The 27,213-nt window shown below is 44.6% G+C and overlaps 1 protein-coding gene across 9 annotated transcripts in view; it reads right to left on the minus strand.

Moving 5' to 3' along the window:
- DAB1 (DAB adaptor protein 1) overlaps nucleotides 1-27,213 on the minus strand; it is a 341,210-nt gene that overhangs the window by 282,724 nt on the left and 31,273 nt on the right. The window lies entirely within an intron of this gene.

Genomic DNA, 27,213 nt, shown 5'->3' on the forward strand with positions numbered 1-27,213 from the left:
GGTTAAGCTCATTTTTTCTAATTAAAGAGACAGTGTCAAAAAGAGGTTTTCAGTAGTTCAAGCTGTAATTCTTGATTCCCTCCATCATCTGTAATGCTTTCTCTTATTGAGGAGGCCACGCAAATATTATTACTCCATAAAATTTTGTTCATTTCCACTCAGAAATAATTCTGTACGTATCACGGAGGTTAATGTTGTTCTTTTATGTGTGATCATTACAACGTGCAGCGCTTCAGATTAAATCCGCCAGCTTTCCTCAGCAGACAATGAAGGCTGACATTCTGATTGCCTTTAAGTCAAAGGAAAACTTCCACTCACTCCAACAGAAGCAGATTTCACACCCTGAAGGTACAAAAGCTACTCCTCTCTCTCCCAAGAATGCAAAGAGGAACCAAGGGGAACAACTCAATGGAAAGCAATGTAAGGGCAAGCTGGCTGGGCCTCCCCTCTCAAAGGATCCCTTCCAGCAAGAGGAGAAGGAGAAACACTTTGGGAGAAATGCAGTGTTCTTCCCCTCTCTTATGAAAATTCATGCAGGCAGAGTCATAGTACAGATTTAATTTTCAACTTACGTGTCTAAAATGTTCTTCAGGGCTTTAGAAGCTTGCACGGGTGCTTGAATATAGCTCACAAACCCACTAAATACCACTGTGCTGCAACCAATATCTGTTGGTACCATCCTCAGCAAGCCACATAAGTCCTAGGATCCAGCTTGTAGAGACAGCATTGGTACACAGCTTTTATACAAGCTCTTCCTTACGCCTTGAACAGCCTTGAAACATTTCTGTTGCTTGTTGCCACTTTTAAGCTGATAAATAATGAAATAGATCAAAACTACTTTGCTAATTACTCAGATCGTGCACTTTCAGATTCCATCCTTCCTGAAATACGCCTGATCTGTTAACACATTGCTGTTACCAAACTACCTATAGATAGATGAATCCTATGTTCCATGGCAGAAAATAGGTCTTTGCACAGCAGGGATACTACCCCTCTGGCTTCCAGACAAAACTTCTTTGGCTCTATTCTTCTATTCTATAACTTCTAGATTCTATTTCCCACCTCTTGGGAAGCAGCTGCCACATGGCCAGCGAGTGCCCAGACCCTGCAGTGCCTTTATAGTCCCTTTAGGTTCTCCTTCAGCTTCTGCAAAACTGATCCGACTGGGAAAAATGTAAACTTTTATCCCTATTATCTCAAGATACCTTCTACAACAACTTGAACCACGGCCCATGCTTCATTTTGTGTTACTGCTTCCTGCTACTCTCAGGATGTCATTTGGGGGGCACTTGGAAGCTCCTAACCTTGCTAGATCATAATGGACATTCCACAGTGGCAGCTGATAACCTATTCCCCTTTACTCCTAAATCTGAACACTCTTGAGGCAAAACTCAGAGGCATCAAGGGCCTGGAGAGCCCCAGGAAGGAGAAGTGCTGTCATTAGCATCACCAGCCATGGCTCAGTGCACACTCTGTATGTGCTGAGAGCCTGCTTCCTCCTCCTGCTTGTAAATCTTTGTTGAGAAAAGACTGCGACTGGGAGTGATGAAGTGTGTGAACTAAGGGGATTGGAGTGTCCTTAAGAGAAGAAAAGGAAAAAAATGGCCCCGTACTCTTTGCAGCGGTTATCATCAACAGGCATCCTTTGTGCTTGAGCACTCACTAAAGCATCAAATAACTGCAATACATCCCATCTCTATTGATTCTGAAAAGAAAGGTAATTGATTCACCCCCAGGATTTCCTTTAAAAGATTCCGGGTAAGAATTATCTTTCCTATATCATACCACAAAACACACTAAACAAAGCTACTTTAGATTTGTATACTGTCATCCATCACTGGAATCCCTGAGCTCTTTTCAAGTATAATTGAGAGCAGACAACTCTATTTTAGTGGTCACCTCAGGGTGCCTCCTCCTCCTTTAGGTAAAACCCTCCACTTGCAGTACTCAGGAGCAGGTTGGCTTGCAATGAAGGAGGGCTGCTTTTTTTCCCGACTGACTCGAATTTCAGGCTAAAAATCACAGCACAGTGATCAACGTAAGGACTGAAGACCAAACTTCTTACCAAATATTGGGTAAGGTCCTATCCCCACTCCATCTAGAACAACTTCTACTTGTGTGCTGAACTTCAATGCAGAAAATCAAGTCCATGCCAAAGTGCTGAAGCACAGGTTATATGTATCGAGTCCTGTGCTACATACACTTACTCAGCAACTGCAGATTTAATACTAACATGACTGTTTATCCAAAGGACTTGATTTTTAAACCTCCTGAAGTTTCATTTTCTATGGACTTACATATTTTTAAATGAATCTTGACGTATAACCTATATAAACTGTGGGCCTTCTTTCTGAAATGCTCTTGATTCTGCTACACATACAAAACACCAAGCACATGGAAGGCATGCTTTGCTCCTAGCTGCTGGAACTTGGAGATACTCATAAAACCTATTAGGCACTTGGACACAGCTCTATGAAAACTTGATCTGATGGAGCAAAACCATTTCTAATATAAGTAAAGAACAGGGAGAAAGGTGTTCTTCTCGACTGTAGCTTCCAAAAATTCTGTGCTAGAGAATTTACCAAGTGATTCTAGCAGTAACAAACAGAGAACTAATGCCAGTAGCTCCAGATTTATATGTCTTCCTGCATTAAAAATAGAAACCTACAAGTTATTCTGTGCAGGACAGCAACTGATAGCCAAGAATCTGCCTTCCATAATTAACATGCTGGTTTCTGGATGAGTCTCTTCACTGCAATATTTTTTACTTTGAATTTCTGACAAGTTAAAAAAAAAAGAAGAAAGAGAAGGGCTAAACTCTCAGACTGGCAGATTGCCTGGGCTCACTTAGGATCATTCATGGTACCTTGTTGTGTAAGATACCCAAGTGAGTTCAGTAGGATATATGTAACACAGGCTATCTATTCCTTGACTGGAAAAGGCAACCTCAGAGTTAGACATGCAGGGTGAACCACCACAGTTACCCATCCTAAATGCTATTTCTGGCAGCAATTTTCAGTCCTCTTATTTCAGTGCTAGCTGCAGCCAGAAAACATACTGGCCAGTATGGTTACAGAAGACAAACAGGAGAAGAAAACAACTAAAGCTGATTCTTGTTACTATCTATAAGAACATCAGTGTAAGACTTGGGAAGCAAACCAAGCAGATGAAGCAGCCCTTGGAAAGCGAACAGCTATATCTGACTTCAACCTCTGAGTACAGACATCAGGACCCAAACCTCTTCCAGATACCAGCACAGAATGGCCAGTAGCTAAAACCCCTCACCTCATGCCATGCTCGGGTGCATATCAGAATGCAATGAAAAATGGTGATTATCCTGAATGCAACATCCTCAAAACACATCCACAGCAAATCCCCCCTTCCTTTTTTGGACCCTGCAAAAAGTTTTGAGAGTATTTTTTGGAGAGCACTGTAACTCCTGCAGACCCTCATTAAAGGCCCCCAAGAAAGCATACATTTTAATGACTCCAGTGTGCTGATGTATTCCTCTTTGTTACTCAGAAATAATAAACCTATTGTGTGCATTAGCTGCAGGTAGGCTATCTACTGCACACTCCAAGCATGCATCCTAGTAGGTGGGGATGAAGCACCCAGGGTGAAATAAACTTCTAATCCCATGTGGAAATGCTGGTTGGAGACTGTCAGCAATTTATAGAATTCATTCTATTGACTTACAGATGATGCACATTATTAATGAGCAAAAATATTTGCTTGCACGCCAATACCTGAAACTCCTCCTAATAGCTACAGCACACACAGAAACAGGCCCTGAAGTTGCGAATGCAAATAGAAATCTCTCTTTGGTTGAGCTTAATCATGCAACAGCCATTGCACAGACTTAAAGCTTGGCTCTCAACGTTTCCAGGCTAATCGAGACGACAGTTGAGTCAAAGCACTGATGGTTCCTTACTGCAGAGAACAGCATATGGCTCCATCATTCACCTGGCTCGGTGCAGAGAGCATTAAGTGAGATGCTGTTGGCTGCCCATGCATACTGTTGTGTACAGTAACAGAAAACAACAGACTGCTTGGATGGGCAAAAATTTCATCCAAAAAAAAAAAAAAAAAAGAAGAAGAAAGAAAGAAAGAAGAAAAAAATTCTGCTTGATTTTGGATTTTTGACAAGTACAAATGATAAAGGTTGCACAGACTCCATTCTGAAGGAGCCTTAGCAACAGAGAAGGATGCTATTTGCAGAGGACCTTACCTTTGTCTTCCATTGCCATGTGGGGACAACACAGTTTTAAGGGCACATCTGCAGCTCAGAACAAAGGCTGCTGAACATGATAAACACGCCCAGCCTGGCAAACCATTATATCTGCAAGCATAACTGCAGGGAAAAACTAACAGAAGAAAACAAAACCTTTCTTTGCCAACAAGGAATACTTCTCCCATTGCTGTGGTGCATGTGTACTTTCGGCACACTGTTTGTTTCACCTTCTATCACTGAACTTCCAACTCCAACAAACAAGGCACACTTTAATTTTTTCTTGAGCTCTTAAAAACAGCTTCACTGACCGTTGCTGTGAATTATAACAGCCTGTGCAAGGCGTGAGCCTGAGAAGTGCCCATCCCACATCCCTCCAAAAGTCAGAGCCCCCTGTGTTTCTAGCTTCATTGCAAAGAAGTGCATAGTCCACAACAATTGTTAAGAGAATGCATTTTCAATGACATAAATAATGCATAGGAAATGTACACTTTGCTCGCTACCTTGCAGGAGAGCTGTGTTTCATACACACGCACATTAAGGCTGCAGGGGCTAAGCTTGTCACGGAGGCAGCAGCCTGGCCTGGATAATCACCTCAACCTACAGAGAAGAAATTCTCCATGATTTTTAACCCTAATGAGATTTATATAGCAAAGGTCTGGCTCTGACTAAGTCTCTCACAGAGGGCTGGTCTTCATCGTACAGGAGCAGACACACAACAGTGTGGAGCAGACGTGGCCAGGAGGACAAGAAAATTAAACAAGAAAAACAAAGAAGGAATTTTGTAGAGAAATTATTCCCAGGCCTGAGTAAAACACAACAACACCTTACTGTCAAATTATGTTACATCCTGATGGAGCTGATGAAGGAAAGCAGCATTTGGATGCTTTGGAAGATTTTCTACTGCCAAACGAAAGGTAAAATCAGTAATTTTGGGGTAATTTAGTCAGGTTTGACACGCCATGGCCAGGAGGTGCCCAACTGTTCGACAAAAGCAGACATTAGTTCTCATAGCTTCCTACCTAATGCTTTCCCCTCTCTGCAGCATGACATCGTCTGCTGGGACATCTGGCCCCACTGCAGGAAGGTGATGAAGACTCAGTGCTTCAGGAACCCCGCCAGCAAGGAGGCTGCTTTGTTCTGGACACGGGGAGAAGAGTGCGGCGTGCCCTGCCATCCCCAATCGCACTAGGTATGAAAAATGGCTGCATGTCACCCACTGCTCTGCACAATTAATCACTAGCTGAAAAAGATGGGGCACTAGTTACTCTCAAGATGACACGAATGCATGGCTGTTTAACTCCTTTGGACAAATAGGTCCCTTTGGTCGAGAGCAGTCTCCCTGTCCGTGGCCAGGTTTGAACAAACACATAGCAGACACAGCTAATCTGTCACCTAGAAAGTCATACGGAGCTTACATACACGTTCTGACAGCCATTCATCTTCAGGAGACAACACCTCTGCTCTCAGTTTTGGTCTCCTTTAACAAGGCTTGGAGCAACCACAAAAGTAATTTGCTTCACCAGTTACCTCCTGCTCAAACAAACAAGGGAGACCCTTTTGTGGTACAAGATTTCCCCTCAGCCCCATCCTCCCTAATTCTAGAGCACAAGCACTTAGCTTGTTTACAATGGTTTCATTTTAAAATGACATTTCAATGCTAATTTTAAGATACTCCAGAGTATAAAAACGTTCATGAAGCCTCCCAGAGCCCAGAGGTCCAGATGTACCTGTGAGTAAGACATGGCCAACTGGTGCTTCAAGCCTTCATCTGACCATCCCTAAGTCCACCATGTGGCCACAAAGCTTTGGGTCCCATCCAGACCCTCCTTTACAACCAGTTTGATAATAAAAACAAACGCTGTCTGTTTGGCTACTAATTAGTCAACAACAATTAAAGGAAAAGAAAATAAAGCACAACTTCTCTTCTGTGACAAGCTGTTGTGAGGACATGAAGAGTAAATAATGAGGCAACTCCTGACTGAGCACCGGATACCTCGGTGTCTTGCTTCAAAGATGAGTGCCAAGGAAATGTGAGGGATGGGAGAGTCCAAAAGTGTTCCCAGTCACAGCAACCAGCTACTGGAGAGAGCTGCTGAAAGGAGCATATAGTTTGCAGCTCAATGCTGTCTGACTCCATAGCCGTTACCAGCAAGATAATGTGATTAACTGAGAGCTTTTACAGGTTTAAGAAGATGCTGCGACTCAGAGCAATCAGTCTGTGAACAGTAACAGTGAAAGGAATTACATTTCCCACTAAGTCCACCGCGGGTAAGTAGAGTTCATAAATTTCCTAAACCCCATCAATGTGCGTTTCTCAGACATGAGTCCTCCACGCACACAGCGTGCATTACCCCATTCTAACCATTCCCAGCAATCCAGGCTGCAGGAAGCCAGTCTTTTGCCCAGCAGCTCAGCAGCTGAACCTCCCAGCCTCAGGCACTGCATCCCTCCCTGCTTCTTTCTGGGCAGAAGTATTTTCTTGTGTGGGAGCCTGAAAAAACACATCTGTAAATACCAAACCCAACACACCTGTAAACACTAAATCCCAGCAATTCCACAGAAACAAATTCCAGGCACACTGCAATGAGGCGTCTGGGGACTTGGCAACAGAACAAGTCTGATTCGAGGTCCTGTGATAAAAGTGAAACGAGCTCACATCTTGCTGCTGTACACACAGTTTACGAGCTGACATATTATTTTACATGGTACACTCCCTCCGTCCCAGATGAACATAGAGCAAATAAGCCCTTGAAGGATTCCTGTGAAGTACACAAACACTGGCATCAGATACCAGCACTACACCAGCCTTCAGAAATGCAGATTGGGAACCACGCTCATCTACATAAACTGAAGCCCATTGCATTTAAACAAAGCAGCCATAGGAATAATCCAGCACTATTTATTACTTGACTACACCTGATGACGAAGTTATTTTAACTTACATGGAATGCTTTGTAACTGACTCCATCCTGAAATTAAACCTCATTTAACATGTAACTGCTGCCTTTGGGAGAACACAGTTAATGATTTCTTGCTGAAACATCATTTTTATACAACATGCCATAAGTAGCCAAGTGCATGGCTAGAAAACAAGGGCTGCTGTATTTCCATCACTTAGGAGAACTTAAATACAGACTACTCAGAAGTTAATATAATATTGACTTTCCAGCACTGATGATTGAACTGCTGTGGTACAGCGAGTGATCCACTGTTAATATTTCACCTTTCTTCCACACCAAAATTAAAGGAATTGAAACTTCTTCCTGTGCGTATCAAAACTGAAGCACATATCCCAGAGTAGTTCACGGTTCCTTTATCTGATGACACTGGGATTCTCCACTTGGATTAAAGGGAAGTTCTATTCGAGTTATTTATATTAAAACAAAACAGGGGTTTACTTATGAGAAAAAAAAATAATGTAGATCAAAATCTGGTTCAAGTCCTTCAATTGACTCATTGCATCTTGAGTTTGCAGGCCCAGTGGCATTACTTATCTGCACAGATCCTTTTGCATTTGGGGAATAAAAAGTATTTTACATTCCAACACTGGCTTGAAGAGGGTTTTTTTTTTTCCTTCTGAGATGTTGTTTCTGGCAAATTAATAATTCAGTCACGTTTTCTCAGTGGTTCTTTCACCTTTATTTATTGCCCTGACTTGGAAAGAGACAAAATTTCCCTTTGAAGAAGAAAGACTAAGATTATATCACTTAGAACAGCTGCCTCAAAAAAAAAGTGATTTCAAGTTCCGCTGTAAATTTTCCACTTTAAATTACCTTAAACTCAGCTGGTAATCTGTCTGCTCTATTAAGGGTTTGTATTTTAAAAAGGTAATGATAATGGCAGAAAATGTCAGGATCTTTGGTAAATAAGGTTTAAAAAATACTATCACAAGCGTAATAGGACGATATTTTTATTGATGCTATTTCATAAGCATTGAGGCAAGGAGTTTCTACATGGCAGCTCTGGGAAAGCTCGAGATGATGCCAGCAAAGGCGCAAACCAACAGCCCATCTCCTGCTCACACCTCAGCTCCAGGCCTGCCCTTAGCACTTTAGCACCTCTCTCTGCCTCTGACAGCTCTATAAAATACTTTGCTGCGTCAGCACCATAAACCCTTTTTCACCCCTTGGATAAAAGGGGAAACAATAGGAAGTCATCAGAAATGAAAAATAACGTCTCACAGAAATGAACAAATAGAGATCTTCAAAACATGGCAGTGTTCAGCCCTCTGAAATTGGTGATGCTTTCCAATATTCTGTTCTTCAAAACTAGTTTTGTACTGGAAAGAAGGAAGGGGGGGAAACAAAAGCAAAAGCACTTAGTTTAAATGCTCGGTTTCTAAAGTTTCATTGTTGATCTTCATCATCTCAAAGAGTGAACAGAGCCCAGTTCTCACTGCAAAGCTGGATGCACTGTCATTGAGCTCAGGGTACCTCGTGTTTCTCATCACTTTTCTCAACTTCAAATTGAGAAAGCATCAATCAGCTGTCAGAGAGATCTCCCCTACAAAATAAACCCAAGGTGAGATGGCTGGCAGTGTTTACTTGGACACTCAGTAAGGCTGAGCAAATGTCATTGTACCACTCTAGCAGCTACACGAGACACAAAGCTGGAAATGCTGGGCTTGCTGATTTCTAGCGCTTTGATGCCAACCTTTGCCACTACCACCTACTCAAAATAGACCATTTCAGCAACACCACTGCCCCCACAGCTCCATTCACATTTTCTCTTGGTGGTAAGAGGGAACACAAGTTGATAACGACTACAGAATGCATGCATGCAACATGCAAATATGGTGTGAATAGGTAAGGAACACCAAGCAACACCAGACCAAGAGAACACATTTCTAGTGTTTAGTGCACTGATCCCAGATATGGTGACCCAAAAGAGTCCACTGTTGCATTGCATGCTATTTCATCATGCTGGTTCTATTCTTAGACTCCTTCTCAGACCACAGATGAGCTGTGCAATTAATTGCACCGATTTTAGAAGAGGTGCAGAAAGGAGCACTTTGCACTGGCAGCTGGAGGGAAGCCAGCGAGCCTGTGGCTGTGAGATGGCTGCAAGCAGCCCTTGCCAAGTCTGAATATGACCAGGGTACACAGAACCTACGTGGTCTTTCTCCATGTGAACACCCTGAACCTAACTCACATTCTTTCCCTCCCCTTTCCTTCCGCTTCCCCACTCCCTTCCCCTTCCCTTTCCATTTAAAGGTCGTTTGAGTGTTCCTACACAACCCAGGTAAAAAGTGATGTTATTTATACCACCACCATTTGCTCGTGATATCTTCATAAATACTTTTAGTGACTACTATGCCAATCAGCATATCCCAGCATGAACTATTCATAACTACACATCACGACCTTCTTTAGCAAGAGAGTGGTGAGGTGCTGGAACGGCCGCCCAGAGAGGTTGTGGATGCCCAGTTCCAGGAGGTGCTCAAGGCCAGGTTGGATGGGGCCCTGCACAGCCTGGTATGGTAGGGGATATGGAGATTGGTGGCCCTTCCTGCAGCAGAGGAATTGGAGCTCATGATCCTTGAGGTCCCTTCCAACCCAAGCCATTCTATGATTCTAAGATTCTATGACCTTACACTACAGGCTCCTGCACTTATGGGGCTGTTCCCTGCAGTCAGTGATATTAGACAGAAAGGTGCATCATAAAAAAGCCTCCTCATAAATAAAATACATAAATGATCCTTCCCTTCTGAGAGATGTACCACTGTAAACACCAGGCTGTCAGGACTCATTTCCACTGTCAAAGTCACCAGGCCGGGTAGCTTATAACGTACGTGTCTGCGTGACACCTGATTAAAGCTGGTGTCATCACAGTTTTATGGACTACTTAAATGTGGCAATTTCCATTAAGTGTTTTTAAAAAAGCAATTAGCAGTTTTAACAAGAGTTCACTAGTTCAAATCATTTCAGCATTGACTGGTAGATTGTCCTCCTGGGTACCATGCTTGACATTTGCAGTCTCTCAGCCTCTTACCAGCAGCACTTTGGCAAAGTAGAAAGGAATTATGAACACTACGTGGTGCTGCAAATATACCTCTTTTTAGAGGTATACAGCAAGCCCAGGCACCATCGGCTGGCAATTAACAAAACCTGCAGACTATGCTATGGAGGGCAGTGCTTCTGATAAAGAATCTGATCTCCCTTCTAGAACAAGAACACATCGGTTAGAAGTAATCCAGCAAGAAAGGACTTGGAAGCAGCTATATTCAAAGGTGAGCCTGAGGAAGACAGTACGATTGGAAATTAATGTAGGTATAAGTCCGTCTACTCTTTCTCATGCATAAAAACTGATTCTAAGTCAACTTGAAAGTAAAGTTTCAGAGCAGGGGATCTTTAAACTGATTTTGGTTAAAAGTCCTGACACACTGGAATCTGGCATTTCTTTCTGTAATTGGCATCTTTCCTCTTTAAGGGATATCTACATTCTGTAAGCAGAATGAAGTTTTGATGTGGCAGATGAGAAGGCAGCAGCAGGAGAAGCAGGTGATGTCCCCTGGACATCTTTTATCTGCCCCAAAGCTGATCCACAGTACTTGAACATAAGATCCATTTTTACCATACAATATTAAAGCAGCATATTACCTGTTTTGCTTCTTAATTGAGTATGTTTTATGAAAACTAAAGGAGATGATTTCCTAAGTCATCAAGTATGCTCAAAGAAGTACTAGGAGCCCTTTTAATTAAGTTACAAAAAGGAATTTGTTTTCAAGGACAGGGTGGTTTCATCGTACTCATTATGGCCCATTCCAACCAGGGGATCTTACCAGCAGCTCTCATTAAGCAGCTGCTTGAAAAGAGCATAGGCTGGCACGTGCTTCTTACTCCCTCTGTTGCAAAGCTGTACTTACAGCTTAAAACACTTAAAGCTCTAAAGTGACCGTGTAATTTCTTCATACTCATGTTAGAATTTACCCACACAACCTGTCGCTGCTGCTGAAAGAAATGCTGCAGTTACTGAAGGGCAGCAGCCCTTCAGGTTGGTGTTTGACTGCACTGGGCTCTGCCTTCCTCCCAGAGCAAACAGCAGCTCCTCTGCTGAAATGTGGAGAATTCCAGAGACATGCAGGAGCTTAAGTATTGGTGTTTTGGTAAAAAGCCTTTCTAATTCTAGGAAGGACTGAAATTCAGTGATGCGCATGCTTTTCTCCAACACCACTGGTTCAGACTGGAAACAACCCCAATAAAAAGAGCTCTATTAGTGGAACAAAGTGCCATATGTTGTAACGGTAATACATGTATCACACCTTGCTATTCAAGATGGTCAGGCAGCAACTTTCCTCACTCTTTGCAAAGCCCAAATCTGCAAGGGGACAGTGGTCTGTCACCCTACTTGCACCTTAGCCACTTCAAGCTTTACCCTTTCAACTCTTGCTTCGGGCAACACTTATTTCATCCACCAGTGACAAGAAAGTAGAGTAACTTGGATAAATCAGTGGCATTCACCTACTAACAGAAAGCATCTCCATTAGAAAGCTGCTGTCCAGGATTGTAGCACTTCCTAGTGAATAAAAGAACACCCTGCTTTAAGTTCTTCAGATTTAGAAACTCAAGGTTACAAAGTCGCCAAAAGGGAAGCTCATTTCTAAAAGAAAAAAGGTTTTCTGCTAACAGAAATGAACAAAGATGAAAAATAACAACAAAAAAATGAAATAAAAGTCAATGAAAACTATTACAATCCTGGCCTCCATCCCAAAAGGCAGTTAAAAGGAAAAGCCACTGAATTGCAGAGATGAATGAGTACCCATTCTCACAGCAGCAAACCTTTCAGTATTAATGACATTGAAACTACCTGCCTAAAGAAAGAGAAGGATAGAAAAGGGCTGGCTTCGTAGATAATGGCACATTGTTATGCCCAATGACCTCACTTCTGTTTTCCCACCACCACTGAGCCTTTGCAGGGCAGCCTATGCTTCCCTCCAGCCCAACAGCCAAGGAAAGCAGCATAGGCAGTGGCAAAACTGATGTCTTGTACAGACGTTTAGTTATGAGCACACACACACTTGAGAGAAAGTGACATCATTTTTTAAGGTACTAAATCACAGAATCCCAGAATTGTAGGGGTTGGAAGGGACCTCCAGAGATCATCGAGTCCAACCCCCCTGCCAAAGCAGGCTCCCTACACCACGTCGCACAGGTAGGCGTCCTGGTGGGTCTTAAATATCTCCAGAGAGAGAGACTCCACCACCTCCCTGGGCAGCCTGTTCCAGTGCTCTGTCACCATCACTGTAAAGAAGTTCTTCCGCACATTCGTGCGGAACTTCCTATGCTGTACTTTCATCCCATTACCCCTAGTCCTGTCCCCACGCACTACTGAAAAGAGACCAGCCTCACCACTATGGCTCCCACACCTCAGGTATTTATAAACCTTTATCAAGTCCCCTCTCAGCCTTCTTTTCTCAAGGCTAAACAGACCCAGTTCCCTAAGTCTCTCCTCATCGTGGGGATGCTCCAGGCCCTTCACCATCTTAGTGGCCCTCCGCTGGACTCATTCCAAGAGATCCCTGTCTTCTTTGTACTGGGGAGCCCAGAACTGGACACAATATTCCAGATGAGGCCTCACCAGGGCAGAGTAGAGGGGGAGGATCACCTCCTTCAATCTGCTGGGCACGCTCTTTTTAATACACAACAGTATGCCATTGGCATTTCTGGCTACAAGGGCACACTGCTGCTCATGGTCAATCTGTCGTCCACCAGGACGCCCAGGTCCCTCTCAGCAGAGCTCCTCTCCAGCAGGTCTTCCCCCAGCCTGTACTGGTGCATGCAATTATTGCTACCCAGGTGCAAGACTCTAAACTTGCTTTTGTTGAACCTCATCCGGTTTCTTACTGCCCAGCTCTCCAGCCTGTCCAGGTCTCGCTGAATGGCAGCACAGCCATCAGGCGTGTCAGCCAATCCTCCCAACTTCGTGTCATCACAAACTTGCTGAGGGTGGTCACTATCCCCTCATCAAGGTCGTTGATGAAGATGTTGAACAAGAGTGGACCCAGTACAGACCCCTGGGGGACGCCGCTAGTTACAGGCCTCCAGCCAGACACCGCACCTCCAACAACAACCCTCTACACTCTGCCAGTCAGCCAATTCTCGACCCACTTCACTGTCCACTCATCTATCCCATACTTCCTCAGCTTTGTTATAAGGATGTCATAGGGGACAGTATCAAAAGCCTTACAATTCTTGTCAGCAATATACATCTCAGGAACTTGCTGATTAAGATCAGAATTAATGACTCCAATTAACGCTATTTAAGAAAATTTTAAAACTACATTGAATAAAGATTCACATAAACAAGAGACTACAGTTCTGATTCAGATCCAGGAATATCCAGTAATACTCATTAAGAGTTGCCCATCATGTGTGCTATTTAGTCTGTCGTGATCCCTTTAAGGAGTAAAAGAATTGGTGAAAACTGATCTAACTGCAGGCAAACCTAAGGGAGACCCTGGGAACTCAGAAAAACATAGACAAGGCTCAAGATGGACAGGCCCACTTTATTTACTGCACTGCAGATAGGCTGAAACACACTCGTCTCAGAGATCCCTCTCTTGAGTCAAGAAGTCAAGAGTGGACAAAGACTGAGATTTAAAGTGGACCTGAACAGGCTTAGAAGAGCTACATCTGCGGAAAATAATAAAAAGAATATTGCATCAACCAAAACTGAAGAAATTGAAGCAAATGCAACCAAAGAAATCAGGTTAAGAACAAGATGTGTTTAATCTGTAATTGCCCCTTAGAGTAGTACAAGATATGAAGCCAACCGCTTTCTCTGCAGTAAAACCTGAGGGAAACAAAGGCAATCCAGTCCGGCCACGTGCCTCAGAACAGGGCCGATGCCACGGCCATGGAGGCCCAGGGCAGCTGAGGGGGGCTGAAGGGTGGGGCCGAAGGGTGGGGATGGGGCGTCTGTGACGACACAGCGTGTCACAATGCGGGGCTGGCATCGAGGCCAGAAGCGGGCAGAGCTGCTCCACTTTGGCCTGGGCCAGCAGTGAGTGCAACAGCAGGGGGAAGGCTGTGCTGGGCCGGGCGCGAACTGCGGCCCGCGAGGGGTTTGGGAGCCTGCAGTGCCGGCAGCGAGCGCTCAGGGCAGCCTGTGAGCGGCTCTCTGGGCAGTCAGCAGCAGCGCTGGCCTCAGCCCCCGCTGCCTCCCAGCTCCCTCGGCCCCGCTCCTACCTGACCCCAGGGGCTGTGGCTCCTGGCCACGCTCCAAAAACCGTGCTCGAGCTCCCACCCAGCCCCACTGACCTCCCCTCTCTCATCTCTTCCAGATCATGGCTTTGGCGTTTTTCTTCGCCTTGTTGGCGCAGAGAGTGTTTCTGGTTGGTGATGAGTTGGATGCAGAAACGCTTGAACGCATGCGTGAGCGTGAGGTGTTTCTGCAAGAGCAGATGACACTGCAGTGGCAGCACGTAGAGAACGTGGGGCAGAGCTGGATAGGCATTCGAGCTTTGTCCTCTGTGTTGCCTTACTGGAAGGTTTGCAGCCTTCTTGAACGCATGCGTGAGGTGTTTCTGCGAATGCGGATGGAAAAGCTTCCGCTTCCGATTCCGCAATTAGAAGAGAGCAACCTGGAGAAGAGCAGGATGGATATTCAAGCCTTGCTCTTCTCTGTGTTGCCTTACTGGAAGGTTTGCAGTCTTCTTTGCATTCTCTTCCTTTTTCTCTGGTTCATGAGGAAGATCTGTAAAAAGTTCCAGAGACCTGAAGACATCAGTGATGAGGAGAGCTCCATCCATCAGCAGGAGCAGCAGGAGAAAGCGCAAGAGGAGAGGAGTAATTATTTCCGCGCTGATGCGCTCTGGCCAGACCAAATTCATCGAGATAACTGTGAGCAGGTACTGCTCCTCTTTGGTCGCCTCATCAACTTATGCCAGTATCTCGTGTCAGATACCTTCTTTCCAGTGCCAGAGCGCCCCATTGGGGTGGGCATTGCCTATGAAGACTGGAGTCTCCCTGAGAATGAACCCATCTTCCGCCTGCTTGTGCCCCTGTCAGCCCCCCGTGGGCACGTTTTCCATCTCGACCTGGGTGCCACAGGGGAGCTGCCAGCAAGGAACTCCCGCATCCGTGTAGATCTGGAATGCACGTGCGGGAGGGAGCAGGAGATGGGTATGCGGTGCTTCCTCCACACCTCCGAGGAAGAGCTGGGAAATCAGCACCCCAGCCTGCTCTGTGACTTCTGCAAGGACACCTACCTAGACGTGGAGAAGACTGCCCGATGGTTCCAGGTGCTGATCACAAATGCCTGGAAATGCATGCCTGAGGCAGAGACATGCACTATGAGTGTGGCGTTCTGCAGGCGCTCCTGCAGGATTCATCTGACAGACATCCACAAAACACACTTCATTGCTGAGACTGTATTTGGCATCCAGCAAGAAAATACCGACATCTTTCTGAGCAGCCAGGAGACAGAGGCTGCTTTTACCCCCAGCACAACCTGGCCACAGAGTTGTGCGGTGGCTGAGGAAAAGTTTTTCCAGCACATAGCCACCCATGACCAGGGCAACACTTTCAGCAACCTCAGATATGTGCAAGTGGGTGCCAACATCCTGGCGGGCCTGACTTTTTCTCCCTACCAACTGAAGACAGTGATCATGCACCTCCTGACTGCCATCCCTCTGGAAAGCTGGCATGGGAGTTATTTCCTGCAACGGATGGATGACATCTTGTGCTACCTGCGCTACTGTGTGCAGGAAAAATGCCTGAACCATTTCCTCATAGGAAATGAGGACGTGCCTGCGGAGATTATCTTGCCGCAGGAATTCCGAGCGTCCCAACCGCTCAACCTCCTCCAGCACCTGGTGCAAGATCCAGACAGCTATGAGCAGGCACTGCACGAGCTGCACGAGCTGCAAGTTCGGTTCAGAGGCCTGCTGATCTATAGGAAATGAAAGACGCCCACTTGTCCTACAGACGAGCACTCTGGACATGGAGAAGACACCACTCAGCAGGCAGTCGGAATTGCTCCCAAATGGTTTCTCCACTAAAAACCAACAGTACGGTAGCCAGAGTGCTGAACTGAATATGCACAAGGGAGCAGCTGATGTGAGACTACACTGTCCTTCCTTCACCACCCTGAGGACCACCTGGGGAGAGAGAAGAAGCTCAGCCTCCTACAGACTCTCCAGGATATGGAGAAAACTGCAACCTGCTTCCAGGAACTGGTGAGAGAAGCCTGGGTAGCTACGCCTCAACTGTCAACAGTGCAGCGCGAGTTCAGACCCTCCGTCTGCTTCTGCAAGCTCCAGCTGACAACCACCTCTTGCAGAGTCCTCTGCATTGAGCTCAGGCTCAGGGTACAGCAAGAGGACTTGGACACATTTCTGTCCTTTGAGTAGGCAGGGGCTGTTGATAGCAGAAGCACGAGGAGGCCGCAGACATGCGATGCAGCAGAGACTTCTTTGGGAAACAGCCGCTACAGCAGGCTACATCTGATGGACTTCAAAAGAAGCTGCTTACTTAAGGCAGCGTTTGGAGTACAGCAAGACCATAAAGACATCTATCCGAGCAGCCAGGAGACAGGGACAGCTAGACCCATATCCTGGTAGCCACCAGCATTTCTACATATGCCATGTTAGTCCAGGCTTTTAGATGCCGGGACCACATGGAGTGAAGAAGAATCATCTTTGTCCACTCTGAAAATATAGTTAAATAGTTTAATATAGTTAATGCGGATCAGAACATGCATACTATTAAAACATATACATCGATATTTCATTTATTAATGAAAATCAGCAAAAATTAATTAAAAATTAATAGAATTTATAAAATTTATAAAAATTATAAAATTTATAAAATTTATAAAAATTATAAAAAATATAAAAATTATAAAAATTATAAAAATTATAAATTTAATAAAAATTAAAAAACAAACAAAACTAGTGGAGTATGTGCCCTTCTTTTGGTGAAACTAATGCATCAGCTTTGGGACACTGGTGGATGGCCACCTGAGACTAACAATTGCAGAAGCCAGCTTTAAGCTTGACTATGTTCATTAGACATTATTTTTGGGCTTTGTAACTTGGGGTCATGGTGAAGGCATGGCCAGGACCCCCTTTTCTGCAGACCTGGCACTGACATCGGCAAGGAAAAAAAGTAACACAGACACATTAATCTGACTTAATGCAGGGTAAACCCATATCATTGCAGCTGACTTTCTTCCCATTCATCAAAACTTCTGTGGCAACTAAGCAAATACAAAGCAACTAAAAATTGTCGGCTAGGCCAAAGACAGTAACTGTTTCCAGTTCCAGCCAAAGACAGTAACTGGAGAGAGAAGTAAAAAGTGTTGATCTAGAAGCCAAAGTAACACTCATTTCTTCCTTCTCTATACAGTCCTTCACATGTGCCACCATTCTGTTATAGCATAATGAAGGAAGTAATCCAGAAAGTGACATAGGTTCCTGTTAACCACACTATTTCTTGATTCCAAGAATCATTTAACAGCCATTAGGAGGGAAGAAATTTTGGTTTTCAGACTTTAGGCAAGACCACCATTATTTCACAGAATCCCAGAATTGTAGGGGTTGGAAGGGACCTCCACAGATCATCGAGTCCAACCCCCCTGCCAAAGCAGGCTCCCTACACCACGTCACACAGGTAGGCGTCCAGGCGTGTCTTAAATATCTCCAGAGAGAGAGACTCCACCACCTCCCTGGGCAGCCTGTTCCAGTGCTCCGTCACCCTCACTGTAAAGAAGTTCTTCCGCACATTCGTGCGGAACTTCCTATGCTGTACTTTCATCCCATTACCCCTAGTCCTGTCCCCACGCACTAATGAAAAGAGACCAGCCTCACCACTATGGCTCCCACACCTCAGGTATTTATAAACCTGGATCAAGTCCCCTCTCAGCCTTCTTTTCTCAAGGCTCATTCAAGGCTATTTCTCATTCATCAAAACTTCTGTGGCAACTAAGCAAATACAAAGCAACTAAAAATTGCAGCTGTGCAGCAAGATAAACAGCATGGGAACCAAGGGCTACTCGAGAAGAAGAGAGAAAGCAACAGGAATGTCTCATGGCTCTGACTGGATAAGCACCTGAATGCACGGTTAAGGAGTGTTTGTAGAATATTCTGCAGACATGTAAAGGTGGAGGGGAAAGTGGTAAGGGTGGATGGAAAAGGCAAAATAAAAGGAAACATGTCAGTGTATATAAGAGATGTGAGAACTTGTATGGGAAAGGGGGAGGGAGGAGAGAACAGGTCAGTAGGCAGCGGGATATTAAGTGGAAGAAAGTTAAAGGATACGGGAGTTCTCTGATTTATCTCCCTCTATGGTCTTATTGAATTAAGGCCAATAAATAAATTAAATTATATTAGGCGCAAGTTAATTAGCAAAGTAGGAGGATAAAGGGAATGAAATAAAGCTAGGCTGGAAGCAGCTACAGGCACCTCGACTGCTTGGTCTGGTGCAGCTGAAGCTCTGATGCTGGCCCAGGGCACAGGCACGGGGCAGGCTCTGCTCCCAGCAGGAGCACGGAGCCAGCTGGGGAGCATGGATGCAGTGAGGCACAGATGTGTGTTGGTCAGGCACAGCCCATCGTCATGCTGCCAGAAGAAAAGCAGAGGATAAACTATGGCTAAAAGCTGGCTGTTCTCTGCAGTTGGGGCAGCTGCTAAAAATGCACGAGGGAATAATGTCATGTTCAAGTCCTCAGCTTGTCACAGGGCTGGGAAGTGCACAGCTATGTCTGAGCACTTGTTGAAAGCAGTGCAGCAGCTCCAGTGCTCTGGCACAAGCAGCCAACGGTCACGATGGTCATTTGGTCCCTTTGTTCCCTCTCTCAGCATCCTTTGCCTTCTCCAGGGACATGTCACAGCAGCTCAGCCCCGTGCATGCACAGCTTCTGAAAGGAGCAAGGAAGCATCTCCTGCCTACACAAACCCCAGCACAATTGCTGCAGAGGGCCTCGGGGTATCACTGAGGTGTAGTGATTATAAAGCTAATAGTTACACAAAACAGCAACCTGAGACAGAACATACATGGCACACAGCAAGCCAGGGACTGTAAATGAGGGATCAGAGGTGTTCACAGAAACCACATTCCATAGATTGAGTAGAAAAAGGAGGGAGTTTTGTTCCAAATAAATTAGTGGAACTAATTAGGTACCAAGCAGGAATCCCACTAAACTGCCGTGTTACACAGTAAATAAAATCAGCCTTAAGTGTTCCCACAGAAGCTCCATGGAGGTGTCACACCTCTCTTCTCTTTAATACAGCAGTACTAACAGTCTCCAGTTTCCAGGCTGGTTTTTAAGCCTCTTCTTCTGGCTTTATAAAGGTGACTGATGGAGAAACCCAAGCTGAATTCATCCAGAGGCAAGAGGGAAGCTGGATGCCCATTTTGCAGCCTTGCTGCTGTTAAGTTGACCTGCCCAAGCCTTTTGCAGCCTGTACAATGGACACAACCCTGACACATCAGCCACTCAGACTGACCTAGTTTGTGGAGTTTCGAGGCCCTTAGCTGATCTGTCATTATTAAATTTGTGCATGAGAAGGACTTGCAAGATCCTTTCACCTTGCACTCCGCCCTCAAACACACAGCAGATAGCACAATACCATACATTATCTTCACCTTATTAATTTGAGCTTTAAAGCTACCCAATTTGTAGTTCTATGCGACTTCTGAATCTTCTGCATACGTTGGGTTAAACTGCTGAGCTACCCCCGCTCAGCCAAGTCAGACCCTATTATCGTGCCCTTATTGTAAAGCAAGGACATTGAGAACTACATTTAATTGTGCATCCCTTTATGTTTTGCCTTGCAATAGCCAAGCCAAGTGTCATATAATGAGCAGCATGAACTGGCAAGATAGGAGGACTTATGTTCCTCATTGTTCGATGACCATACTGTTGTCCATGGAGAGGAAATGGGGGAAAAAGTACCAAAAGCCACCTTAACTAAATTCCAGCATCTGACTTGCACAATTCATCTTCACATTATAATGTTTTTGGCTCTTCATAGTGATGCATAAATGGAAAAGATTCTAATGAGTGTGTGTGTATTCACTGAAGGCCCTGGAGGTTTCTCCAAACGGGGTGCTCACTTCAATGAACCTGTCATGGTAATTAATAAACTTACTAAATAGACTCAGCTGTTGCAGAAATGATGAACAGAACTAAGGAAACAACGGCACGATGGGAGGAAACGTTCTCAAAAAATACTGCTAGAAGTACACAGAAATATGTTTTAAAAAGAAAAACAAGGGCAGCTTGAGTGAAAGATGAGAAGTGAACAGCAGCCAACAGGACTTTTCCCTGTAGAATACAGGCAGCAAAGCATGGCTCCAAGGGTTTTACAGTCCCATTCTGGACAGCTAAGATGCTCTGCATTATATCCTTATTTTGGAAGGTAACCCTAGCGCTTATTGTATTTGGCTTATTGTATTTGACTTGCTGTGAAGTGAGGGTTCCTCCCCATGAAGTGTATTAAGCTGATTCTCCTTGTCTACTTCATAGGGTGTTTTCTTTCTGGTTTTGTCAATGAATTGGTTTCTCAAATTATATGCAGCAGTTCAGTCAATTATTAAAGAAAAAAATACATCAGAGATAACCATTAAAAACTTACTGACTGCCCAAAGACATTAACACATTATTGCTGGAGGAGTAATTTTTATTTGCTGTTTTTCCATTACAATGCACTGACCAAAATACTCCTCACAGTATGACTTAATTTGTTTCTACTTAGGAAAAGGAAATAATCTTGCAAAATTACTGCAGATCTTAATGCCACAAATTCTGCTTTTTCTTTTTACACAGGCCTGCAAAAATAGCAGTAACTGGTTGGTTTGATGGCTTTTCCCAGCTATAAGTTTTGCATTTCGCTTCAGAGTTTTGGTATACCTCAAACTGCTGCAAACCTTCATTCTATAATTCTTCCTCTTCCTTTGTAGGAAGCATTTGTAGTGCTTGTCCAAGGGCTGATCAGCACGAAAAGGCTTTAATCCACCAACATCCCAGCCCTATAGGATGCCTCCAAATCTCTGATAACCTTGTAGTGGCTGTGAAATGCTGCAGCATACACCAGGAGTTCACAAGGCAATTAGAGATTATCTGCAATTTATGACTGCACACAGGGGAATGCAGACACATGTTGGAGAATTCCAAGGTGTCCACAAGGCTGTTGGTGACACAACAACACAACACAACACAACAACAAGAAAAGGGCTACACAGGAAGGCAAAGCCATCAGCACCAGAATGCTGCCAGCCAAGCTTCCATCCCAAACCCTGCCATCCATGCTGGCTGCAGTGACTGGCGTTCCGGGGAGCTGATTGCTGCTGCATAGCTGGCAGTTAAGAAAAATCTCATTCTGAATTTCCAAATAGACCGTATTTGATGAGGAAGTCGCTGAGGGAACGAGAATAAATTCGAGGCACTGAGATGTTATATTGAAGAGTCACATTTCATAACATAACCACTCTTTAAAGAACCTTGTTGCAGTTGTGCTGGGAATGCTCTCAAAGCAAACAAGCACTTCTAGGGATAGCAATGTGTGGCAGACACCTCCATGTGGAGACATCGAGCAGCATCCCGAAGTGGCCAGCCCACTCCCTTGTCTTAATTTTCTCCTCCTCTGCCTTCATCCTGGTTCTCTTCACCCCACATCTGTATCCTGATCCTTACTCTCTCTGTCCCATGTACTCCTTTGCAGCTATTTCCTTACTGCACACACACACACAGCATCACGTATATAATACAAATCCAGGTCATAAGAAAACAGAGAAATAAAATTGAATGTTGAACTCTTGACATCTGCTATCCATTACTGCATTTGCACACACTGTCTTTTCCCACTGCTCATTATCATCTGTCTCCATGTTGGTCCTGGTGGTATTTTAATCCAATTCTCACAGTATTTGATACTTCACATAATCACATACTTAGGAAAGCCGGATGGAGAATCTCAGCTTTTAATGTGAGAATCTCAGCTTTGTGCAAAGTGATTTTCTACTCGCTGTGCTTTGAAAGCGGGGTGCAGAGAGGGAAGGGAGAGAAAATCCTCAATGTTTAAATCCTCGGGGGCTTAAGTGACACAACGAGAAAATGAGACAAAAGAGGAGAAAAATCAAAAATACTAAAATAAAATGGGGGAGGGAGGCATTTCTTTTTAATGAAGTCAGCTTTGTAAGCCAATCTCATGAGAGAAGAGGCAGAAGAGCGACCTGCACTGCCTCTGCAGCTATACAAGGAACAGGCCCAGCCTGCACTATATTCAGCATTAGCTGATATCCTGGTTCATAGCGCAGTGCTATGCAGCATTAAAACACCCAGAAAACCTTGCCTCTGTATCTAGACAGGTGTGGGCAAATCTGTCTTTAAGCAAAACATTTTTCAAAGCTCTCCACACGAGGCACTGAGGTGAATCTTCATTTAGCTGTAATTGGATTTCCAATGGCAAGGGGCTCTGCCATTCAGAAACCAGATGAAGGATGAGCCAGGGATGCAGGGGAGGAAGTCCCCAGTCAATTGCTGTGCACTGGGAAGTCGACTGCCAGTAAACGGGTCAGAGAAGCGGTATCTGTTGAGATCTCTTCTTCTGAGTTTAATAAGCTCGATTATTCCAGAGTTCCCATTTTTTGGTAAATTTTAATAAAGTTCTCCACCAAAAGTACTTCAGCACAGCACAAAGCGTGGTTTTGCTATGGAGTAACTCTGTCACGAGGTTTCTGAGGGTTTGCAGCATGCCCTAGAGTTTACAGACATCCTCCATTATCCTCAAACACTGCTTTTAGTATCTGCACATTAAAAAGGTGAGATGTTACGGAGCGAATTTCTGACTTCTACTTTGCAATCATTTCCCATCTCCTTTCTGCTCTGCTCTGTGCTCAGGGAAATGTTGGAGGTGTTCAAGGCCAGGTTGGATGGGGCCCTGGGCAGCCTGGTCTGGTATTAAATGGGGAGGTTGGTGGCCCTGCTTGTGGCAGGAGGGTTGGAGCTTCATGATCCTGGAGGTCCCTTCCAACCCAAACCATTCCATGATTCAGTTTGAGATAATCAGTATATTTTTATTATCATTATTTTTGCACAGCAATAGCTTTGCCAAATTAAAGCAACACGAACGCTATCCCTGCCTAAATATATGCACAGAGAAGTAGACTTACATCTACAGGCCCTGTTAAGAAACATTCTACCTACATACTGCACAAAATCAACTCAAGGATGCTGCTCTCCTAGAGCTATTAAGCAGGGTGCAGTCCTCACGTATTGATGCTTTCCTTCCCACTGCCTGCATCACAGCTGGCTCGGGTCAGTTCGGATATGGCTTGAGTTTTGAATATATGCATTAGAAGGTAACCACCCCAGGGTAAAAAATATACCTGTGCTTCAAACCTGACAGCAAATGAAGCAAATTCAATTTTTCATTAATAGGGAATCATTACTCAGAGCAATGTACAAAGTCTATGGGAAACTTGGGGCATACCTTTGGAAGGGCTCATCTGTTACAAGGGTTTACGCTTTGACAAGCGGTGTATAAAAACCACCCTTAAAGAATATACTAGAGTAATAAATCTACCAACTCAGCAAAGCAGAAAAAAAGGTCACAAGCATTTAGCTACCGGTGATGGCAGCTACTCCACTGATATGATTCTAGATTTCAGATTAAATTTAACATGGATCTCCAGTCAAGCAGCGTATCTGTTTATGCAAGACACTGCATTTAGCCCACAAATTATCACGTTTAGCCTCTTTCTTGCCTCATTTCAGTTATTATACAGTAAACAGAAGGCAGCAGACTTCCTACAGAAAGACAACAATTACTGGGGCTTTGCTCATTAGCCTCCTTCCCTCCCATGAAGTTGCTGAGCGCAGAGCTCAGACTGCAGAGCACTCAGGGCACAGCACAGCAACACTCAGAGCTCTTGGCCTGTCCCCAGCCTATAGGTAGCAACAAGTTGGGGAGCAGCAGCAGCCATTAAGTCTGGGATCGTGTACATTTAGTGAGGAAATGTTTTGTCACAGCCTTGTAGAAGATTTCCCTTTGTCCCCCCAAACCACACAGCAAAGCAGACACAAGGTAAGGTCTGCCAGCACAGTGTGTACAATTTGCGTGAGCATTAAGCAGACAAAGGGAAATCAAATAACATGAGAAAGAGCAGAGATTGTGATTTTTCTTTAGGCACTCATTAATGTCTTTTCAAATCAGGAGGCCGAATAAAAATCCACATTTCAGATTGCAGGAATGCACACTTGTGCCAAATCCTTTGGAGATTCAGTTCAAGAGCAGTTCATCCCATCAGGAGATGTGCCTGAAACGCTGCCAAAACCTGCTGATGCTTCATGTCAGACAGCTCACGAGCTACTGGCGCAGAAGAGCAACACGGACAGGATCTGCACTGTGCCATATTCCCACTGCTGTGATGCATTCATATACCCGACCAAATATTCTTCCATCTTCACCTTTCTCCCACAACTCCAACCTTCCTCATTCTGCCAAGCACCCTAATACACCACCAGCAGGTTTTTTTCAAGTTGATAGCAATCACCTAAGGAGATGCCACTTTTAAGCATTTATATTAGTGTCTTCCAGGCTAAATGCAGAAATTGCATTGTGAATCATTCCATAAAATCCTTATATGAGCCCCTTCCTAGCGCCCTCCTCTCCCTGTTGTCTCCTCATCAGCTCAGGGACTGGAGTGTGGTGGCTACCAATAGGTTGCACAATTGCAAGACCAACACCAGCATTCTCAGGTTTAGACCCCAGAATCTGCTACTATCACTTTTCTATCCCTCGTACAACAGATAATAAGTAGTTACAGGGTGGAACTAGACAAGTTCTGAACTAGAAAAAAACCCATATACCACAGATATCCTAAATGAGACATCTCCCTTTGCTGCAGTGTGCAGAGCAGCTCATAGTAACACAAATGGCTGTGCCCACAGTGCAGAGCTGCTGCTGATCAGCCCAGGGACTTGAAGATCACATTTGCCATGGTATGATGCTGCCTGCAGAACAGGTGAGAGCCATAAGATGCAGCAGGGGCCGTCCTTTGGCACCAATGTATGCCCGTGAACTGTGGCCACTTGATACAAGTGGCACTGTGCATTTTCAGCTCTGAGACTCCACGTGGGCTTTTCAAGGGGGTTCCTCCAGCTCAGCTCAGCCCAGCCACTTTTCTCCCCCTCCACACTTGCCTACAACCCATTTGTTCTGTTTGCACGCGTGCCACTCTCAACAGAGACATTCAAGCTCATTAAAGTAGGCTGTCAAAAGCACTTGCAAGAAGAGATGATGTACTTCAGAGGATTCTCATCAACCACTAGGTTGCTCTTTCAGAGAAAGAGAAGTAATACAACAGCCTCGATTAACCTGCATTTCTGTAACATCAAACACTCACTAACAGAATACTTGCAAATACTCAGCAAGCCAAAAATGGTTAGCACTCATTTCCCCATAACTTGTTCTTACTCCTTATAAACAAGAAAGGCAGAGCAAACAGCATCCATATTCATTTCACAGCACGCTGAATTTATCATCAAGGTAACGCTACGTACCAATTAACCCAGGGAGACACAGAGAGCTGCAGGACTGAAAGCCTGTCACCTGAGCTGGTCAAATTAGGGAACCACACACTTCAACGTACTCACAGCAAGCATAGGGAAATATGAGATCAGAATGTTTGCTGCATTCAATTTATTTGGGATAATGAGAATGAAGGCTGACTGAGGAACTGCGGAAAGACCTTATGAAGTAGTATGACAGATGAGATGACAGATTAAATTCAATAGAGATACGCGTCAGATATGCACGTGGGATAAACCATCTTAACTTCGCACAGAAAATGATGAGCCGTGAGCCAAACATGGCAATGCAGGGGCAAAATCCTGGGTTTACAATGAATAACCCCATGAAAATGCCAACCCAGAGCTCAACTATCAGAGAAAATAAAGAAAGAAACAGACCTCATGGTCAGAATCATTAAGACATCAGAAAAAAAAACACTGAGACAAAAGAAAATTGGGGATGTTACACCACATTTCTCCAGGGTCTTGCATGGCAGGCATACATGGATACGGACAGCTTGTTCATGCATGTTCTGTTTCCAACACAGACACAAGGAGCCCTTAAACTGAACTGGAACCACGGCCAAGACAAATGAACATAAGTGATTTTGTACCCGATAAGAGAAGCTGTGGATGCTGTGTTAGCTTAAGGGGAGAGTAGATGAAGTTCAAAGGAAACAAAATCTATTCATGAACACTGTTTAACAGAAATCACTGCTGGCACAAAGTCCCTGAGCTGAAAACAGCTGGCGCCCAAGAAGCATCAGAGAGAGGATGGCGTGAGCTCGTCCTGTTCACATCCTTCTCTTCTTTATGGCTGCTGGAGACAGGATGGCGAGCTGAACTCTGCAAATGGCAGCTAATGGGATTATCTGAAGTTCAGCTTCACGTCCCTTAGCAGGAATTTGATTGTTGTTTCATTTTTTATCCAATGGATGTTGAATTGGTGCTTTTGCATTTCTGGTTCTGTTGCTGTAAAATCTTGCAAAATGGATTCAAAGAGAAGAGAGGGGTAGAGAGAAGATGTGGTGGTTCATTTCGGGAGTGATGCTGACCTGAGCTCCACCACTCAAGAGGCAAAGCTTGCCAAGGCTCCAGACACTCAGTTTTGGGGGGGATCAGCTGTTCTCAGAAACTAAGCACAGCCTTTAAACATCAGCTCTCCCACCCATAATAACCCATGATTTTTAAGTCATCTCCACAGTCTCAAGAAAAGCACACTGACACACAGGTATCCCTGCGATGCCCCAAGTGCCTGCCAAATAGCTGTGTTAGCAGGAGGAGCCTCAAAATAGCAGTAATCCCAAGCAGTGGAACAGGGAGCTTGCAGCAGCCAGCGGTATCTTGACACCCGGATCTTACTGTTATTTTGTGCTACTGGGATCAGTGCTTTCCCAGGAAATTCTGTTCCAAGACACACTTCCCCCTGATATTAATTCTGAATGCAAAGCAGGTTTGCAGCACCT

This window comes from Coturnix japonica, chromosome 11, assembly GCF_054131305.1.
Source record: "Coturnix japonica strain WE chromosome 11, WE-NBRP24, whole genome shotgun sequence".
Classification (NCBI taxonomy): Eukaryota; Metazoa; Chordata; class Aves; order Galliformes; family Phasianidae; genus Coturnix; species Coturnix japonica.